General features: G+C 36.6%; 1 protein-coding gene across 8 annotated transcripts in view; it reads right to left on the reverse strand.

Moving 5' to 3' along the window:
- Positions 1 to 21,076, reverse strand: part of BMPR1B (bone morphogenetic protein receptor type 1B) — a 377,622-nt gene that overhangs the window by 285,214 nt on the left and 71,332 nt on the right. The window contains exon 4 of one of the 8 annotated variants that reach the window (XM_070505339.1): positions 10,323 to 10,448. The exons of the other annotated variants lie outside the window; for them this stretch is intronic. The gene's annotated coding sequence lies outside the window, so the exon portion shown is untranslated. The remainder of the gene's footprint in view (positions 1 to 10,322; positions 10,449 to 21,076) is intronic. 8 annotated transcript variants of the gene reach the window in all.

Consider the following 21,076-nt stretch of genomic DNA (forward strand, 5'->3'; position numbering starts at 1 on the left):
CGCTTACACAAATACTGCCCAGATCTCATGGGGAAAGTGGTGCTGCTGCTCTTTACAATCATTCAGCTTCACTTCTTTACACAAATAAAGGCCAAGCGTGTATAAAACATGAACCATTTTATCAAAACTAAATTTTTAAAAGAAATGCTTACGTGATCTCAAGGAAAATAACAAATTAAAATGTTACCAATTAGGAAAAGTACACAAACTTAGAGAAACACAGTCACATTTTATTTTATATTGAATAGGAGTGAGTATTTCAAAACCAAGCAGGTCTTTTGAACCCATACAATATAGATGGAACACACCTCTAATTTCAGGCAAATCTGAAAGAAGAAGAAAAATAAATATTACCTGGTTAAAGTACAGCCCATATGCAAAGCTGAATATCGAAGATACATGCTATCTGAATAGTATAAATTTAGACAAAGTTGCTCAGATTAAAGAGCTGGCCATATATACTTAAAAGTCTACATTTGATCATCTAAGAAGGGCCTCAAAGGAAAAAGGAAAGGGTACTTCAGCATGTGATCTGGAAGAAATTTTGGCATCACAGGAAAAATGTGACTTTCTTCTGGTGCTTAGTAATATAAAGGAAAAAGGTCTGAAGAAAAAAAGCGTAAAATTGTTTTCATACAATATATGAATAATGATTCTAGACTTTAAAAGAAAAGCTATGGAGGTTTATCTTTTACATTAAAGAAAGAGTAAAATTAGATTCACAAGTTATCTAGCAAATAGAAATACAAATTATCATTCCTCCTTTATAGGTGTGTGTATATGTGTGTATAAGATACTAAGAAACTGTTAGACAAACTACAGCTTTTTTTAAAAAAAAAGAGATTTTAGAGAAATTTAAGATACAGCTCTTAACGTTTAGCCCTGTCCTCAGAGAGCTCTAACATTTAACTTTTAATAATGACTCCAAGGAGACTCAGACTACTAGGTAAATAAGCAGATGAGAATTCAGGAGTTACAGACAAAATTAAAGTGTGGCATTCAATCCATCAAGTCTAGTCTACCAAATCGGGAATCTGAGATGAAATATTTGTCTAAATAAATTGAAGTGACCAGTTGAATATATATACTCATCTTCTTATACAATACTTTTGATTAATGAGTCAATTTCATTTACATAAATTCAAAACATTTATTTTCATGTTCCAAGAGTATTTCCACCCTGCTTTTTTCATGGCATTAAGCATTGGCTTTTGTCTTCCCTCTGCCTAGAACGGCCTTTCTCTCAAATACAACTGGTAAAGTCACACCTATCCTTCAACATTGGAAACAAAGGGCACTTCGTGGCCGCTTTCAAGGAACTGTTATCCCATTAATCTCCTCACACCCAAAGCCAATGACAGTGGGGAGCCCTCTTTTTTATTGATAAGTACATTATGATCTTAATTTGCATCTAAAACTAATCTTCAAAAATACAATATTATATTTAAACCATAAACATGTATTCAGCAATGCGTCAATCACTTCTTGAAGGTTCTGAAAAATTCTGTTTTCCCAAGAGATCACAAGCAAATATTAAAAAAAAAAAAAATCTTACGCATCCTGGTGAAATTCTAAAAAGTTTTCTTTAGGCTAAAAAAAATAAAAAAAGACAAGAAAAAAATTACGAAACATAGATAGCGAAAGCTAGAGAGGCAGGTAGGGAGACCTAACTAAGGCCATTCCAGGTGAAAATGGAGATGGCATTGAGCCAAGGCCCTATGATGTAAGAATAAAGAGAAGACGAAGGCTCAAAACTAAGAGGCAGCAAGAGAGTTGTTCCCAGATGTATGGTTCGGTGTTTGCGTGTCTGGTGATGTCACTTACAGGGATGTCCCTTACAGGTAATAACGTAAAAGGACTACATTTTATGGGATTGATTATGAGTTCAAAATTGGACACACTGAGTTTGAGGTATCTACAGAACATGCAAAAAGATCAAAGCCTTAATAAGGATTGAGACTTCAGGTGAGTGACCTGCTGTATATCTGGAGGCACGTTTGTGAATGGGGTGTCGATCCAGAGAAGGCCAGAGTGAGACACAAAGTGGTCTCTCAGAGCCTTAGGGAACATAGACATTTAAGAGCCAGTAAAAGAGCCTAGAGAAGGGGAAGTCATATAAATAAAATGAGAAGATAATAGAAGTGAAAAATGTCATTCATTTAATTAATATTTATTGTGTGCTCAATATGTGGCACCACTGGATAGAGGGGATATGCCAGGGCCTGAAACAAGTGTCTATGGGATTTGGCAAATCAATGGTCATTAGCAACCTGATGAAAGCAATTCCAGCTACTTCCAGGAAGTAAACAATGAATGGGTGGTCAGGAACACAGACTACTTCTTTCCAGAGGGAGAGTTATAGCAATACTTAGAGGTTGACACTGGGTCAGGGAAGGGTTTTGCTAAGGGGAAAGAGTTTATAAAGAAGGCGTTAGCAGAGATGAACAAGAGAGGAGGAGAGTGAGAGGAAACAGAGAGAATATGATTGAATTCTTACTCAATCATATTGTTTCGGGGCAGAAGGGAGAATCCTTAAACTTAGAAAGCAAGGAGGCCTCATGAGTGTGTGGAAACAGGTGGATGCTGGTATGAGGCAGAAAGCTGGTGGACACCTCTCATGACCTGTATTTCCTGATTAGAGAAAACCAATGATCATTCTCTAAAAAGCGACAGGGTACAGTTGAAGTAGAGAGCTTGAGAAGATCAATGGTGATATAACTCCTACTAGGAAGGGGAGAGAGAACAGACTGGGGACATAGAGAAGCTTCACAAATCAATAACCAAAAAAATCAGGCTTCTGTAATAGAGATGCTGGACTTCATCTTGGAGGTCATGGGAACTGTTAGAAGATTTTAAGAAACAGTAGGAAGAGATTTACACTTTGAACTATATAATACATTCTTATATTAGTTATAATAAATAAAAATAACTAAATCTGCATTTACTTTTCTGAATTAATCTAGACTAGATCCATAAACCTGAAAATTCTCAAAATTCTGTAAATTATTGTATTGAAGTATATCATCTACAAATTATGAAACAAACCTCCATATACCACTAAGCTGTTAAAAATATTTTTAGGTGTAATATAAAATATATATTTAAATAGAAAAAATAGTAAGTTGAAGATTTTCTGAATATTAGCCTTATTTACAATTTTAAATATGATGTAAATAAACTTGATTAAAAGGCAATCAAGTAAGTTTGACTTTTTGTTGACTTTTAACCTCTAGTCCTAGTATTTCCAAAATTATATAAATATAGTATCTTGAGCAGGTACCCCTTTTTCAAATGCAATAACCTAAGATAACTAAGTCCCTAATCTATAGTCCAGAAATTCTAAGAAATGATCTACTTAAACACAGTTTAAGTCTTTTAATAAGTCTTTGACTTTTATTAAGTGATCCATTTGTAAAAGAAATACAAAACAAAACCACTCAGAAATAGTATTTAACAAACATTTCCTTCCCAGGGAACTCAGGTCACCCTAATATCCAAAATGACTTCCCAGTCCTCCTCCTCCCTCTACTCGTCTGCCTAAAGCCTCTTAAACAGTCCCTTAATATTGATTCTTTAATGAGAAGTCTTTTTTTAATCCTGATTTTCATCCTGACATCCTCCCACCTGCCACTATTACTTCTCACCTGCCATGAAGGAAACACAAAATGGGAAAGGTTGAGATCAATTCTGAAGTTGCACCCCAAATAGAGGGTCTTCTGGAGCCTGGATTCCAGTAATTACAATGGGGGGTACTTGAGCCAAAGACCACTGTTCCTTTACAGTATTGCTGTTAAAACACATATTCCTTGAATTTTGACCACTCAAAACATTGAACATAACCTGATCTACCATCTTTTTTACTTCTGTCTTGTTTTATAATTACCAGTAGGATATAGGCCAAAATCTGCAATACTTAAAAGAACAATTTAAATATACAATTCATCAGGTATATTTGAATCCGTCTTCCATAACCTTTAACCTCATTACTATATACTGTACTAGCTCCCCATGTACTGAATCTCATTACTGAATCTCATAAATGTGGTCATTTAACTAAATATAACCTCCAATGAGCAAGTATAAAATATCTACCAACATTAGTAGATGTTGTATGATTATTTAGATATGGTTTCAGGAATGCACTACAGAGCCACTCTGAAACGTGCAGATGAATCAAAAAGATATCTGCCTCTTTCATTTGTATAATTAACACTATTTCTGAAATAAGTTTGAGTCTGGTTCTCATCACAAACGATTCAAGTAAATAAAACACAGCCACATTGCCGCCTAGAACTTGAGGAAAATCATATCATAAAATGTTTATCCACAAGAAAAGTCCATTCTAAAATATATTATGTCAAAATGAAACATTAAAGGAAAATACACAACCTAAATTAGAAACCAAAGAGCAACTGCAAAATAAATACAGGGTGCTACTATTTTCTTCACCTTTCACTTTGAATCGCCTCAAGATCTTAGAGAGATTTTTTAGTGGAAAAGAAAACCCGAGTACTGTTATTCACCATGCCACGCTGCCAAGGACAGTGTCCTCCAGTGTCCCACCTCATTTGCTGACCACCAGCCACCAGTATCCTCCAGAGCCAGACACAGCCTGGTGAGCTGTCTAGAAGCAACATTTCTGTTAAACACAAAAATCTCTAAACTAGAATCTTCCATTTAAAAAATATGCTTCCAAAATTTATAATTCAATTTGGAATCTCCCAAGTCATCTTGTCTTTTTTTTTAATGGCTTTTCAGTCAAGATTAGGTGTTGGCAGACAGGCAGTATTTAGCACATAGTAAGCACAGTTAACTTCTACTATTATTATTTCTACTAAAACGGATAATTTCCTCACAACCAAAATCTAATAAGGAATAAACACAAACTATTCACCTACCTGAATGAAATTCAGCCTTACGATGATCCTATTTTATTCAAACACCAGGTTTCAGGGAATACACAATTTGAACAATCTCTGGTTGTTCCTAATCTATTAGTAAATGCACAACTGAAACTGTAAATAGTGTAAGTCGATTCTGACCTATATCATTATCTATCATATCTAAATTTCTCTTTTGGAAAATAGATTAGCAACAAACACAATTTTACAATTACCATGTGTTTATCAAGTAACTTGTTTTCTCAGTGCTGTAATAAAGAATGTCTGGGGATAACAAAAGCCTAATTTCTTTGTCTACACTCAAAAAGTTTACAATTGACTCTGTAATCCGTGTTTTGTGAGGTCAGGGATCATAGGGTAAGGAAGGAAGAAAAGGGTAAGAGAGGAGGCTTGACATGGACCCTCTCTGACAGTGAGAACTCAGGTTACTGGAGCAGTGTGGACAGAGTTCTAGGAACTTGCAGGGCCGGGGTGGGGCACGCCAAAGGAAGAACTCAAACTAGGTCAGAGTGAAATTCGAACATCAAACCAGCTCAGAAAATACTCTGGGATGAAACGGGGTAGCAAGTTCTAATCAGCTTTCAAAGACCCACGAAGAAATTTAGATAAGCACCACACATTGTTCTAAGCACTTTACAAGTATTAGCACATTAAATCCTACAACACCTCTGAGAGGTCAGCGATATTATTATCCCAACCTCACACATGAGGAAACTGAGACACAGAGGGATTAAATCATCTACCCCAGCTGATCCAACTGGTAAGTAGCAGAAGTGGAATCGGAATGAGTTTAGCTGCAGTGTCCTTTACCTTATCACTGCACTATACTACCTATAACTCTCAAGATGAAAGTGAAAAATACACACACACACGAAGGGATAAAGAACAGAACGGAATAGAACAGATCTCTGAAAGAGACACGCAGGCAGACGTATGAAAGTGAACTTTTAGGCGGACTTCATGGGATGGATTAGCAGCAGAAATGCCTAGAATCAAGCAGACCGAGGTCTGCCAAACTCCAAAGCTGGTCTTAACTATTATAAAACAGAATTTACTATAGTATAATCTCAGTGCTGATTAATAGGAGGAAGAGCAAACACCTACAAAAACTGAGAATAAAAATTAGTATCTCTAAGCAGCAGACACATCTTAAAAAAACAATGCCTGTCTACAGAGACCAATACATAGAAAAAAATTTAATAAAATATATACAAACTATTTAGTTTATACATGGAATCCTTATGCCTCAGTTTTATTTATTTTTTTGATAGATGCTTAAGCAAACCCATTATGTTAAAACTGTTATTCAAGACCTAGGAATTAAAAAATAAATAAGAAGAGCCAGCCCTGATGGCCTACTGGTTAAAGTTCAGCGCACTCTGCCTCGGCAGCCCAGGTTCAGTGTCCCAGGCACGGAACCACACCACTCATCCATCAGCAGCCATGCTGTGGCAGTGGCTCACATAGAAGAACTAACAACTATGTACTGGGGCTTTGGGGAGGGAAATTAGAAAAAAAAAAAAAAAAAGACAGAGAGACAGATAAAGGAAGATTGGCAACAGACATTAACTGAGGGCGAATTCTTCCCAGCTGAAAAAAAAAAAAAAAGAAATGTCCCTTTTCCTCAAGAGCCCCGCTTTATTGGATTATGTGTATCTCATTCTGTAACATCTGATAACTATTTTGGAAATAGTATTTACTCAGCATCTTAATGATGTTTTCTGGATCGCTAAATGCTTCTAAATACACAATTCTTATTCTTCAAGGTTGTAGCATACATCTTGTAATTCTCAGACCTCAACTTCATTTCCTCCCTACCCAAAGGAGAGAAATTTTCGCCTCTTAGTGAAAAATTTGGGATACAAATTTAAGTAACAGCCTCGTTAATTCTTTCAACCTTCAGTTTTTGCCTTCATCAGCAGTACTTCATCCAGTTTAGGAAGCATTAGGGAATCATTGGTGAAGGGACAATGGGGGCAGGAAAATTTGCTTCTCTTATTCCAATTAGGGAGCTTCACCAAGAAGGAGGAATTTCAAATTAAAAAACCAAGTTCTAATTAGTCGCAGATGAAAATCCCCAAAACCACACTGATCGCAACACAAATTATTAACTGAGCTCCTGAAGACCCGGGAACAAGAGGATTTTTCATTGGATAAAATGGAAATGATTTACTTTTGAAATCCTAACTACACAACCCTTTAGTCACTGATACGCAATGAAGTCATCTGCTCACACTATGGGCCAAAATAACTCAAAAATGTTTTGCTATTTTCACAGATTTCTCAATTATTATTATTACTGCATATTAACTCTTCTTTTAAAAAGCCTTGTCACTGAACCTCATTGTTTTCAAGGTTCATCATCTTTATGCCACCTGGTTTGGGATTTGGCTGTAAAACTGCCACACTACAGTGATCAAAGTGTTCACCAAATCAAGAATGCAGGAGTGGACCACATGAGGTTTCCACTACTTTCTACCTTTGAATGTTCTAAAAATAAGTGTGCACAGGGTCTTCTGAAATCATGTCTTACTGAGTAAATTAACGTGGGGAAAGAAATGCTATTGTACCCTATACACAATACAGTCCATAGAAGAAGACTGGATTATTGACTCTGGCATTACAACATCCCTCACCGGAAGGCTATTAACATTGTGTGCTATAGTCTTCAGTTTAAATCACAAAAAATTAACTTGGCTAATAGAAAAGATGCAAAGCTGCGTTTTAAAAAAGAATTATTAACTAGAACATGCATTTTTCAAATTCATTTTACAACTTAAAGTGACTACTACCCATTCTAACACAAAGTGTAGCCTCTTGAAGCTTAATTCTCTCACCTCCCAATTTAATTTGCTCTAGACAGTCTGAAGGGACCACAATTCAATTCTTCAAAAAGGCAAGGATCTAAATCATTTCCAGATTTGCCTCTGTTAGTCTAAAATTCTTGCATTAATAAAATAATATGACTATGGAAATAGTACACTATATTGACATGCTTATCTATTAAAGTAGCTGCAAAAAGAAAAGTAGTCATTTGTGAAAGAAAAAGGAGAGAAATAGAACAATAACAGGAAAAAAAGTTCTTTTGGACTTAATCTCATCTGTGAATAATTAGAAAAATTTAAGTTGATTTGGAAAGGGTGGAGAAAGACTCTGAAGAGATAGGATTACAGTCTCTTTCACTTTGATCTATTAAAAATGAAGAAAATGAGGAAGAAGCTTAAACACACATACAGTGCGTGTGCGCACACATACACACACCCTCAATCACCAACAGCAACTAACTCTCGTCCCCTTTTCTCCTATGGTTAGGGTTAGATAAAGTTTGTGTTCAGTTCTTTGATTAAAACAAAATAAAGAAACAAAAAATAACTATTTTCACTCTACTTTGACTCACAATAACTCTTTCAATTTTTTGGTCTAATGGAACTCATCATTCACAGTTAAGGAGGAACTAACTCTGTATCATTAAAGATTTGTTCAAAATCTCTCTCTCCACATTTCAAAATAAAGGCCTAATCCAAAATTCTGTAATAGGCAAATATTAATGACACGAATTCCATCAGAATGATGGTTCCCTTTTATATCGTCTAATAACTATTAAGTTTTATAGCTGGAGTTCCTCATATTTCTTTTTTTAAATAAATTTGCCATATTTTCGTATTTTTTTTAAAAAAAAAGGACTTCATTTTTTTGCCTGCTCTTTCTCCCAAATCCCTCCAGTAAGTAGTTGTATATTTTAGTTGCAGGTCCTTCTAGTTGTGGCATGTGGGACACCGCTCCAACATGGCCCGACGAGTAGTGCCTCATCCATGCCCAGGGTCCAAACCGGCAAAACCCCAGGCTGCTGAAGCAGAGTGCGTGCACCCAACCACTCGGCCCGGAGCCAGTCCAGACTGCACGCTTATTGAAGAAATTCTTGTCGAAGAAAATTTAAGAGTTACATATAAGTACAAAACAATTCAACTATTCAGAGATAATTTTAAGTTATTTTGTATATTTACCTTTATTTCATATAAAATATATTTTTTTAATTTAATATATTGTTCCCCAAACTGGTATTTAAAGAACATTCGTCTGGGAGATGTTAATATTATATTAAAATCTGCTCCACTAAAAACAGTGTTCTGTGGTATAAAATGATATAAAACAGTTTAAGCAAAGTTAGCAGATGCCTTTATTACAGGATTTCTCAGAGCCTATAAGGTGCTAACATTTATCATGACTTTTCAAATCATAATAAACGACTTAGAAAGCAAGTCATAGCAAATCTAGGGAGCAAGCAGCTTCCCATATTTATTTCTGACTTCATATATTTTCCTTGTTTATCTATTAGCATCCAGCTGGGAAACTCTAAAACTATAGTGTATGGGAAGGACATTTCCACATCATTAAATATTTTCAAAACCACGATTTTAAGGCTATAAATTATTACTACATTTAAGCCTCTCATAGATTACTAGATTTTTTCCAATTTCTGTTATCCTTATACATAAACCTTATTATATACACATTATTCCTTTAGATAAAGTGCTAAGCTTTTTAAGAAAATGTTACCTATCTAAATGACTGTACATTTCAAGCAGCACTTTTTCACTGAACTTATGTCAAAAGTGTGTCACTTGGTTAATATTTGTTAATTTCACTGGCACAAAGGGAGAACTCTTATTTTTATTTACATTTCTTTGCATAACCCTAAGGCTGGATTTTTTCACATTTTTATCAGCCATTTATATTTATCTTTCTTAGACTGGGTTTTCAGTTCTCTCTCCCTATGTTTATCTCTTACCTCATTGTTTTCACCTCTTGATCCTTCTCTGAAATCTAAGAAAGTTCCTCAAGTTTCTTCTTCACAGCACTGATTTAGTTTTTCAAAACATTAATTATTCTTTCTTGCCTCCTCTGCAGACCTAAATCCCACTCTCCTAATCTGTGTTCCTTGCAATCTTCCCCGACCTTTATGAAAACATGAGCTTGTTCTCTCCTTACAGCTCTCTGCTGCAGTTTCATAGCTACCATATCATCTACCCTCTGTTATGCTGTTTTCTAAATGTTCTTCTAGTATTGTAAATATTTCCAAAAATGTGCCTTTCTCTTGCATCGTCAGGACCATACGCCTTTATCCTGAAGTGGAGCATTGTTAACAGGCCCAACGTTGCTGAGTTTTTCTACTTCCTCTTCCTCTGATGATGATGACGTCTACCATCAGAGGGCTTGGCCTGGCTCACTGGGCTCTTCAATGGGTATAGAAACCCCACTTCACTGCTGTAGCAGGAATGGAGACAGATATGAAGAGTTATAAACCCAACTCTCAGCGACTGTCAGGCATTAATTTATAGCTGGTCTTCTGGACTGCAGAGGGGCCTTCTCCTTAAACATCACTGGTCTGATAAAGGATCACCTGAAGACTCAGATGCCTACCATTCAGTTCTCCGTTCCCATCCTGGGCCCTCTACCTGAAGAGACCTCTTCCTTTCAGGATGCAGTAGTCGGCGGCTCCAACTCTCCCAGTCCTTCACGTTCTTGCCACCTTCTACGTTCTCACGGCTGCAGGACGGATGCATAAAGACGTAAGAGAATGGAGGCATAAGGGATGGTAACATTACAGCTTCCTCAGAAAAAGAGCACCCCTGCAGCAGATGGAGAGCTGCCTCATTTTTCATAATGGGCATCCGAGCAAGCAGCAGAGGTTACACAAGCAGCAAATTACACTTCCCACTTGAAACTGGCTGGGCTGCTTCATGAGACAAGCCTGTTCTTCCCAGGCCCCAGCTCCTTGTAGGTGGAGGAAGTGGCACCAAAATTCCTAGCAAATGAGTCAGTCTTTTCTATTGGCTTGTTTGTTTTCTGGGTCTTCATTGATCTTTTACCAGAAAATTGGAAGAGGCTGTGTCAGCAACTGCAACCAAATGCTATTTTTAATGGGAAGCCTCTGTCAATTTTAAATGTAAGTTAAAATCTGATCATTTCACTGTCAAGCACATGAAGCACTCATTTGATCCATTCATATAACTTCATTTATTTTAAACACATTTATTAATGCTGGAAAGAACCCACAGGAGATTAGAAAGCACTGCTTATCTAGGAGTCACAGACGCCACCAGTGGCAGCAATGCAAACCCCGCTTCTTGGCTGGTAACTAGCACCAGAAAGACGAAAAACAGGCTTTCCCATCAGCTGAAGTTGAAGGTGGTTAACGAAAAATAAGTATTATCCTCTGCCTTTGGGGTTTTGTTATTCATACAGTTTTTGTTAAGTACGTGGCAGCGTTTTCATAGTTTCTATCCTCTTTCTATTCCAGACCACACAGGCAGACTAGACTCACTTGCTTATCACTGATGAGCATCATGATGTTGGCAAGATTGAAGTACTTAGCCCTCATCAATTTCTCATTGCCATTTTGACACTTAACTAACACCAAGTAGAATTTCTCTGTATAATTTACTTTTATATCCCATATATCTACTTGACTCAAAAGAAGGGAAAATAAGAGGAGGTACAGAAAAACAGGTTATTAGAAAACAAATAGGGAAAGTTTCTCTATAGGTTTGTGCTAGACATGTTTTAACAGTGATGATCTACCTTTGAAAAGACTCACCCAAACACCACTGCAATTTAAGAGCAATTGCTGTAGAGTCACAGAAACCCGAGTTTAAATCTCGCTCTTCTACTTAATAGTTGCATGACCTTGAGCAAGGTAATTAACCCCTCTATGGCTCTGATTTCTTTTTTGTAAAATGAAGATATTAATAATATCTGTTTCATCAGATGGTTAGCAGACTTAAAAATAAGAGATAAGGTAAGCAACATCATAACTCTTAGATAAGTGCTCTATAAATGTTTGGTGTTATTATCAATCCCCCACACATTTTAAAATAAAACAATCTTTACATGAAGTGGAATTCCACTCAAAAAAGATGAAAGGATCTCTTTGGTAATCACCCACAATGGTGTAGTAGCAACTGTTAATTTGCTTAAAACTTTATTTTACATATAGATTATTAGAGATCACACCATTCAATGTATACTAAGTATATTCTGAGATAAATGTGAATCCCTTGTCTTTACTGATTATATTGAAGTATAAGATAGAAAAAGCAGATAGATTAAAGAAGAGGAAAAAGAAACTGATGCTTTAGAAAGTAGGGCCTAAGCTTAAAAGCTTAGCCTAGAGCAAAAGTTCTCAGGAGAATCACCTAGGCCAGGCCTTTTTTTCTTTTAAAATAAGTTCTCGCGTTCTGGGCTTGCACAATGACTAGGGAGTATTATCTGCTTTTCATGGGCCGAGGAGAGGCTTGCTGTTTGCTGTAATACAAAGGAGAGTTTCAAACAGAATTTTCTCGGGTCCCTCACGACTTCTGAATGAATGGCTAGAGAGTCATGAGGGTGAAAAATATGTTTATAATTATCTGAGTCTAGAACCTTACCCTATTTTACATAAACACATAGTACTTATGGAAAATTTTTAATACACATTGAATTTTTCAAGAAAAACAACTACGTGAGTCAAAGGATTTGTTTTGTTCAGAGCCTCGTCAAAATCGATTCACCATATCAAAAAGTTGCACCCTCCATCTCAAAACTGCTTTTAAGTTGCTGATACAAATTTTTTTAGCCTGCACCTGTAGCTGCGGTCTTCACAGTGATGCTACACACACATACAGGAAACTAACTACTTCATTATTCCTGATACGTCACGCCCAAGCTTTTCCATATTGAAATTCATGTTGTTTTTGAAAATGTATTTGTTAAAATTTTTTTTATCTTTTTTTTGGAAGATTAGCCCTGAACTAACATCCGTGCCATCTTCCTCTACTTTATATGTGGGACGCCTACCACAGCATGGCTTGCCAAGCGGTGCCATGTCTGCACCCGGAATCCAAACCGGCGAACCCCAGGCCACCAAAGCTGAACGTGCAAAATTAACTGCTGAGCCACCAGGCCGGCCCCTAAAATTTTTTATAAAAAATAAATGTTCATTTAATTTCTCCTTTATATTACAATAGGATTACGGTGGGGTATCATATCAACTTTTTATCATTTCAGGACACTAGAGAACTGTTATAAAACAGATGAGGCAGCATGGGGTTTGAAGAAATAGACAGCTAGCAAGAATACAGAGTTTCACAGTAGTCCTCAAACATGAAGTGAGCCCAGAGGAAATGCAAATAACTCAAACAGCACTCTTCCTTCAACTACAGGCTGAATAAGAGTAAGTTTAACTTGCAGTAAGAATTTAGGCTCGGTATTTAAAACACCACCCTGAAGAAAAGGACTTTGAATCACCAGAATACTGAGAAATTTCTTATCAGCATATTTAAGTCATTTAAGAATGTGATGAGCAAAGCTGTCTTAAAAATTAAATTGGACTGTCAACTGGGGCAATTCTATAACTAGGCATCTAATGTTGGTTTTAAATTTTTTTAATGTTGCAAAATGAATTCATACAAACTCAGTCTTCAGTAACAGGTATAGTGCTTTTACAACGATTGGAGACACTGGGGGTTACACTGTGATACACGTTCAGAGAGTGTGCAGCTTGATGGCGGCTACTGCTGATAGCCTAACCAGGACCACCTCCCCCCTCCTCAAGGAAAAAGAAAAGTAAAAAGAAACACACAAAAAAACCCAGTGGCCCTGAAAATAGCAAAGCTTATTTTGGATATCTCTTAATCCAAGTACAACGAAAGTTACTTTAAGAAAAATGAACTCAGTATCACACATCCATTGCTTTAAGGATAATACAAGATACACCAACCTCCATATGTATTCTCATTACAGAAATATCATAAAACCACTTGCATCTTTCATCAAAAATTTTAATGCAGGATAAAAAGTAGTTCATTAAACTTTGACATTCACAATCAGAAATGGGTGAAGCTGGTCAAAAGGTACAAACTTCCAGTTTCAAAATACATTAAGTCCTGGGATATAATGTACAGCATGGTGACTACAGTTAATAATACTGTATTGTATATTTGAAAGTTGCTAAGAGGGTAAATCTTAAAACCTCTCATCCAAGAAAACAACTGTAACTATATGTGGTGATGGATATTAACTAGACACTGTGGTGATCGCGATACATCCAAGTGTCGAATCATTTTGTTGTACACCTGAAATGTGTCAATTATCTCGTTTTAAAAAAACTAAAATTCAGTTAAAAAGTTTGTATTCTCAGCTTTTTGAATATGTTAATTCAATCAATAAAAATCTCTAGAGGTCACAAACTCACATGTACGGCAGCTGTACAGGTCAGGCTGCAAAGTGGCACGAGTCTTTCCCAAGGGAATTTTTTATTATTTTTACTCCATTAACTCCATGTTATGAAAAATTGAGTAAACTAAACAAATTGCCCTTTTTAAGTAATAAATAACATTTGCTCATGTTTAATAAATCAAGAATATACTACTGCAAATCAGTGCATATGACCAGTGGTACCAATCTGTGTTTGTAGGTCCCTGGGAGTCTGAAAACCCCAGACTGGAGACCATGAGTCCAGAATATATTAGTTTCTAAAAAAAAAATATGGCATTAAGAGCAAATCAATTTTTCACAAATGGACTTTCAATTTTAAACTACCCAATATTTCTTTGCCTAAATCCCAGAATTTTTCCTGTAGCTGAAATTCCACACATGGTCTCCATATCCCCAAAGCAATGCCCTTTCCAGATGAGTTCCTAAGAACAGAACTCTGTTTCTTCGAAGTCAGCAAGCTATTTATAAAAACTACAGTAGCCCCCGAGGGAAGGTCAATTGGCAAGTATAAAATTATATATAGTCTAGTAGTTGCTCTGCCTTTTTTTAAGGAGGAGAATTAAGACAAAGATGATAAAAAAAAAATAAGCTACATGGAATATGATAATTTTAATGTGGGTGCTCGTCATTATAAGAAGAAAATGCTACCGATTAATTTTCATGGCCCTATAAAATATTTGAGTCCCCTACTGAACTGGCAAGTACATATATGTAATAAAACCAATTATGTACTTTCACTACCATCATTACCATTTGGAACTAGAAAACGCAACACGTTAAGTGTTAAAATATCTTATTTTTAGCAATATTAAAATATAGCTTACTAGTTTATAGGTTCTCTAATATATAGATGGTTTATATTGAATATATGCTAAAATTTCTACCATTGCTTAAAATTAGACACATAGTAACGTCCATATGTGTGTGTGTGTATATATTTTTTTCTATCTATACAGCTTACTCAAATAACTTTTCTTCCAAATATTCACTTAAGCCCACAGATGATACTCAAAACGCTGTCCAACTGATATGGCCTACATATATCCAATAAGAATGGAGGCTGGCCATAAAGGACCAAGACAGCCAAGCCAGTGTGTGCTGGCTGAGTACTGTACCTCCCCACACCTCACCCACCTGCACTAACCATACTCATTACGTATTTGTAAGAAATACTAATTGCCCTGAGTACAAATAGGTAAGAAGGGGAAATGTGTTCACGTTTAGCACGATTTACCAGAAAATCTCTACTTTCTTCATCTCTATTCCCACCCTATATGATCACTGCTCCTTAGGGGCTTGCTTACATTCATGCAACAAATATTTATTGATAACCTACTACGGGCCAGACACTGTGGCAAGTGCATCTGGGAGACGGAGATGTACAAAACAAACAAGGTCCCACGTTCACAGAGTTTCCACACAAGTTCGTAATCTAGGTGGAGAGAATAAATGTGTGTCTGCATGTTGTGGTTCCTTATGCCATTGTCTGGTCCTTACTATGTGGCGAGCACTGAACTAACAGCTTTGCAGTTACCTCAGTTGACTCATGTGTGTTGGTATAAACACATATACACAAAAGTTCAAGTAACCAAGAAGGAAGGAATATAAAATAACAATAGAACCAATATTACAGATAAAATATAATTAATAGCTATATAAATCAGAAGTATGTGTTCAGAGAATATCAGTTACTGAACTACAAGAAAACTAAATTAATTCAGGGAACGGATAGAACAAAAGTAACTTCATATCAAGGACAAAAAGCATTTTCTAATACTAATAGTGAATACTTCTCCAAAACTAAATTCTACTGCCATTGAATTCTAAGCTTTTAATCTAAGATAACTCGTGTCTACATGAATCTACCGCAAAATTTAAATCAGAACTATATTTCTACACATGCAACTTAAAGAAATTTGGGTTAACCGTATTTCTGAATTCTAAAGCCCAGCAAGTTATAAATCATTCAACATTACCTTCTTTCTCCAGCTTTCATGGAAACCAATGAACTGGTTTGACAAAGAGTTAATCTCAACTTTTCTTATCAACATTACTTAAATTTGGAAGTCTGGCATATCCCTTTGTGAGGATGTTGACTTTCATGGACTGACTGATGAATTTACATAATCTACTGAGTTTACCAATGGGGCTTGATTAATGCTCATTAATCCTATGAGAATCTTCCCTTCACCAGCAAGAAGACAGTTGTAATATTTGCTAATTTACACAAAAGTCTGTGAATTGCCATTGGAAATAGAAGCATCTATTTATTTATTTAATAAACATTTAATGAGCACCTTCTACAATACACATTTAAAGAGTACATGCCAGTCACTGTGCGGGCCACATCCAGGCAAGTAAGGCTACTCACTGCCCTAATGGGAAATGGAAGATAGAAGAAATGCAAGTACATATTCCAAGCAGGAAAGGGAAAAAAATCCAGATAGAAAAAGAGATTCAAGATATAAAAGCAACCTGGGCTCTCTGTACGGAACAGGTCTCAGAGAAAACAGGGGTAGAAGGCCAGACCACAGGCAGCGGGATCAGCCTCTGACAGAAGAGGTGCACTATTTCCTCTGAGGCAAGAGTGATGACCTGAGGTTCACAGACCCTCAGAAAGGTTCAGACACAGAATGCATAATGGGGGAAAAGATTTCATCTCTCTTTTTAGGAACGTTTAACTGAAATTTAGTATTTCCTTTAATTATGAAAGTAGGCAACAAATCACAGTACCAATACCAATGACCTTGTCACCATCGGCAATCACAAACATTTCATATCATATCTTAGCTCTTACAGATATCTCGGAACATTGTTTATTTATTAAGTACTTTCAAATTAAGGCAGTCATGCGACCTACCACTAGAACTTGCTTAACGCACAATAAAGACTCACATATTATTATATCACATTTGCCTTTTAGATTTTTAAAAACGATCTCATTAATTGGTTTCCCTTGTAATACTCTGAGTTTTTATTCATTTAAAAATTATCTTGAGGAGGGGACCCACAGGCTTCCCTCGTCTGCCAAAGAGATCCATGGCACAGAAGAGGAAGATCAACTGCTCTGAAGCATGAAGGATTTTAAAAATAAAGGCAAGAAGGGTTATGTGGTAATCTCCCTCGTCTCAACTCTTTAGTCAAAGTCTGCTGCACACAGAGCCCTTCTGCTCACGGTGCAGTGCAGACCAAAGGAAAGCTATCAGCAAGAACCAGGAGGAAGGGAAAGAGCAAGTCGGGGACAAGCCCTCTATGCACTGTAGCTTTGGACTAAAGGTCGAAACAAATGGAGAGAGAATACAACATATCTTAGGACAGGCAAGAGCTGTTACAATAATCCATTGACCACTGGCCTTTCACTTTGTTTCCAGGACTGCCTTCTTTCCCCAGCCCCCCCTTCCTTCTCGTTCCCACACCCTTAAATATTCTGTCTAGGACAGCCCACAGAAACTAAAAAACAAAAACTAGCTAACTAAATAAATAAAACACACACCAGAAAAACCCTCTTACTTTATCATGGCCACCACACCTAATTACCAACCTGCATCTGTGACCACACGTTCCACCTTTCCTCCTAGGGAGAACAAACAGTCTGCGTGCTTATCCAAGACCACCTCTCCCACAGTCCCCTCTTTTTTGCACTAGATCCCATCTCCTCTGGTATCTCAAGGACAGCAGTAAAACAGTTCCCCCCTCTCTCTCGTATTTCTCTACTGGATCATTACCATGCTGGATTTACTTTTATTTTTCAGAAAACAAAAACTTCTCTTGTCCTCATTTCCTACTCCAAATACCACTCATTTCTCAGTTCCTTTTTTCCTCAAGAGAATTGTTGACACTTGCTGCCTGGCAATTCCTTCCTTCACTCTTTCCCTCTCTTGAAACCAACCCGAACAGGCTTTCTCTCAACCCTACAGCCTGCTTTCTCAAGGTCACCCGCTGACCCTGCATGTTGCTGTACTTTAAACAGGATTTAACTAAGGTTATCAATTCCACTCCCTCACAATACGTTCATCACATGGCTGCCTGGAGTCACAGTCTCCTGACTGCCCTTCCCCTCACTCCTTTTCGTCCTCCTTTGCTGGTTCTTCCTCATCTCTTCAACTTACAAACCTCAGAATGCGCTAGGATCAGTCTTCACATTTCTTTTCTATCTACACCCATTCTCTAAATGGTCCCATCCAGTCTAGTGGCTTTAGGTAAATCCTATAGGCTAATGAAACTCAAATTTCTATCTTCAGCCACTCTCCTCCCTCAAGTCTAGCCTCACATATCCATTTCAATTGACATTTCAACATGTCTAAAAATGAACTCCTGACTTCACCCAGTCCTTCGCCTCTCAGTCTCCGTTGGCCCCATAAATGGGAACCTCATCCTTTGATCTAGAAGAATCCTTGCACTTGTTCTTGATGCCTCCCTATCATTTATCTCCCACATCCAATTCAAATTCTTCCAGTTCTTCCTTTAAAATGCTTCCTGAATTTTACTTTTTCTCATCAGCTTCACTCATGCCAACCTGGCTCACACAGACTGGTATAGGAGACTCCAGCAGGTCTCTCGATTCCCATCTGCTCTCCTAACATTACTCTCCAGGCAGCAGCCAGAACCATCTTTTAAAAACCAATGACAACTCATATTACTCATTTGATTAAAACATTCCAATGATTTTCTGCATCACTAAAAATACAAGCAAAGTCCTTAAGACTGCCTACAAGTCTGAACATGATCTAGCTGCCTGTTATCCCTCTGAACGTCCCCTTGTACGCCCCGCTGGATCACTCCCTACAGGCAGGCTGGCCTCCCTGCTACCATTCAAGGATGTCAGTCACACTGTTGCCTTGGGGTATCTGCACTTGTGCTCCACTCTGCCAGGATCATATTCCCCAACATAAAATAAACTGTACCTCACTACTAATATATGACAATCCCTGCAGTATTCAATTCTTTAAAATAACTTTTTTCTCCTTTTTGATACTTCTGTTACTGAAAAATGGCCCTGTTGAATACTTTGGGGGATTATTATAGAGAACTGTTATATAGAAATTCTATGAATTTTAATTCCCCTCCTAAAATGGATTTCATAAACTCAATAAAAAGCTTAACTGAAATTTAGCTTTACTTTTCTTCGAAGTCCTAACTGAATCCAAAGATAATGACAGGCTAGAACTGCACTTATTTACCAATACTTCAACTATATTAAACTGGATATTTTTATGCTTATGTCTATTGCAATTTGCAAGACATCTTTTGATATACTTGATAAGGTAACAAAGATTAAATACACATTCTTGGGGGGAAATGAATTCCTCTAAATTCCTTCCCTATATCTTGATCCTCTATTAAGTCAAAATAATAACACTCCCTCATTTAGTATTTCTTCTTAAAGATTACAGGTAAATGCACTAGAGCCCAATATTTTTGCTTATACTTAGAGAATATCATAAATAAAAATTGGTTTTGTAACACCCAGGGAAAAAAAGCAACAAAATGGCAACAAATACATGTTTATCAATAGCTACTTTAAATGTCAATGGACTAAATGCTCCAATCAAAAGGCATGGAGAGCCAACTGGATAAAAAAACAAGACCCATATATACGCTGCATACAAGAGACACACTTCAGACCTAAAGACACTCACAAACTGAAAGTATAGGAAAAGATACTCCATGCAAATGGCAAAGAAAAGAAAGTGGGGGTAGCAATACTTATATCAGAAAAAGTAGACTTTAAAACAAAAACTGTAACAAGAGACAAAGAAGGGCACTACATAATGATAAAGGGAACAATCTAACAAGAGAATATAACACTTGTAAATAGCTATGGACCCAACATAGGAGCACCTAAATATATACAGCAATTATTCACAGACATAAAAGGAGAAACAGACAGTAACACAATAATAGTAGGGGAATTTAACACTCCACTTACACCAATGGATAGATCATCCAAACAGAAGACCAATCAAGAAACAATGGCCTTAAACGACACATTAGACCAGATGGACTTAGGAGATATATAGAGAACATTATATCCAAACACTGCAGAATACACATTCTTTTCAAACACACATGGAACATTCTCCAGAAACGATCATGTATTACACCACAAAACAAGTCTCAATAAATTTAAGAAGATCAAACTAATACTAAGCATCTTTTCTGATCACAAAGGTATGAAACTAGAAATCAACTACAGGAAGAAAACCAGAAAAGCCACAAAAATGTGGAGATTAAACAAAATGTTACTGAACAACAACTGGGTCAATGAAGAAATCAACAGAGAAATCAAAAAATACCTGGGCACAAATGAAAATGAAAATATGACATGCCAAAATCTATGGGATACAGCAAAAGTGGTTCTAAGAGGGAAGTTTATAGCAATTCAGGCCTACCTCAACAAACAAGAAAAATCTCAAACAAACAATCTAACAGTGCACCTAAAGGAACTGGAAAAAGAAGAACAAAGCCCCAAATCAAAAGAAGGAAGGAAATAATAAAAATCAGAGTAGAAAGAGAGACTAAAAAAACAACAGAAAAATCAATGAAACCAAGAGCTGGTTCTTTGAAAAGATAAACAAAATTGACAAACCTTTAGCTAGAGTCACCAAGAAAAAAAGAGAGAAGGCTCAAATAAATAAAATCAGAAATGAAAAAGGAGAAATTACAACAGACACCTCAGAAATACAAAGGATTATAACAGAATACTATGAAAAGTTATATGCCAACAAATTGGATAATCTAGAAGACATGAACAAATTCTTAGAATCATACAACCTTCCAAAACTGGATGAAAAGAAGTAGAGAATTTAAATAGACAAATCATCAGTAAGGAGATAGAAACAGTAATCAAAAATCTCTCAAAAAATAAAAGTCCAGGACCAGATGGCTTCCCTGGTGAATTCTACCAAACATTCAAAGAA

The sequence above is a fragment of the Equus asinus genome, chromosome 3 (assembly GCF_041296235.1).
Source record: "Equus asinus isolate D_3611 breed Donkey chromosome 3, EquAss-T2T_v2, whole genome shotgun sequence".
NCBI classification, from domain to species: domain Eukaryota; kingdom Metazoa; phylum Chordata; class Mammalia; order Perissodactyla; family Equidae; genus Equus; species Equus asinus.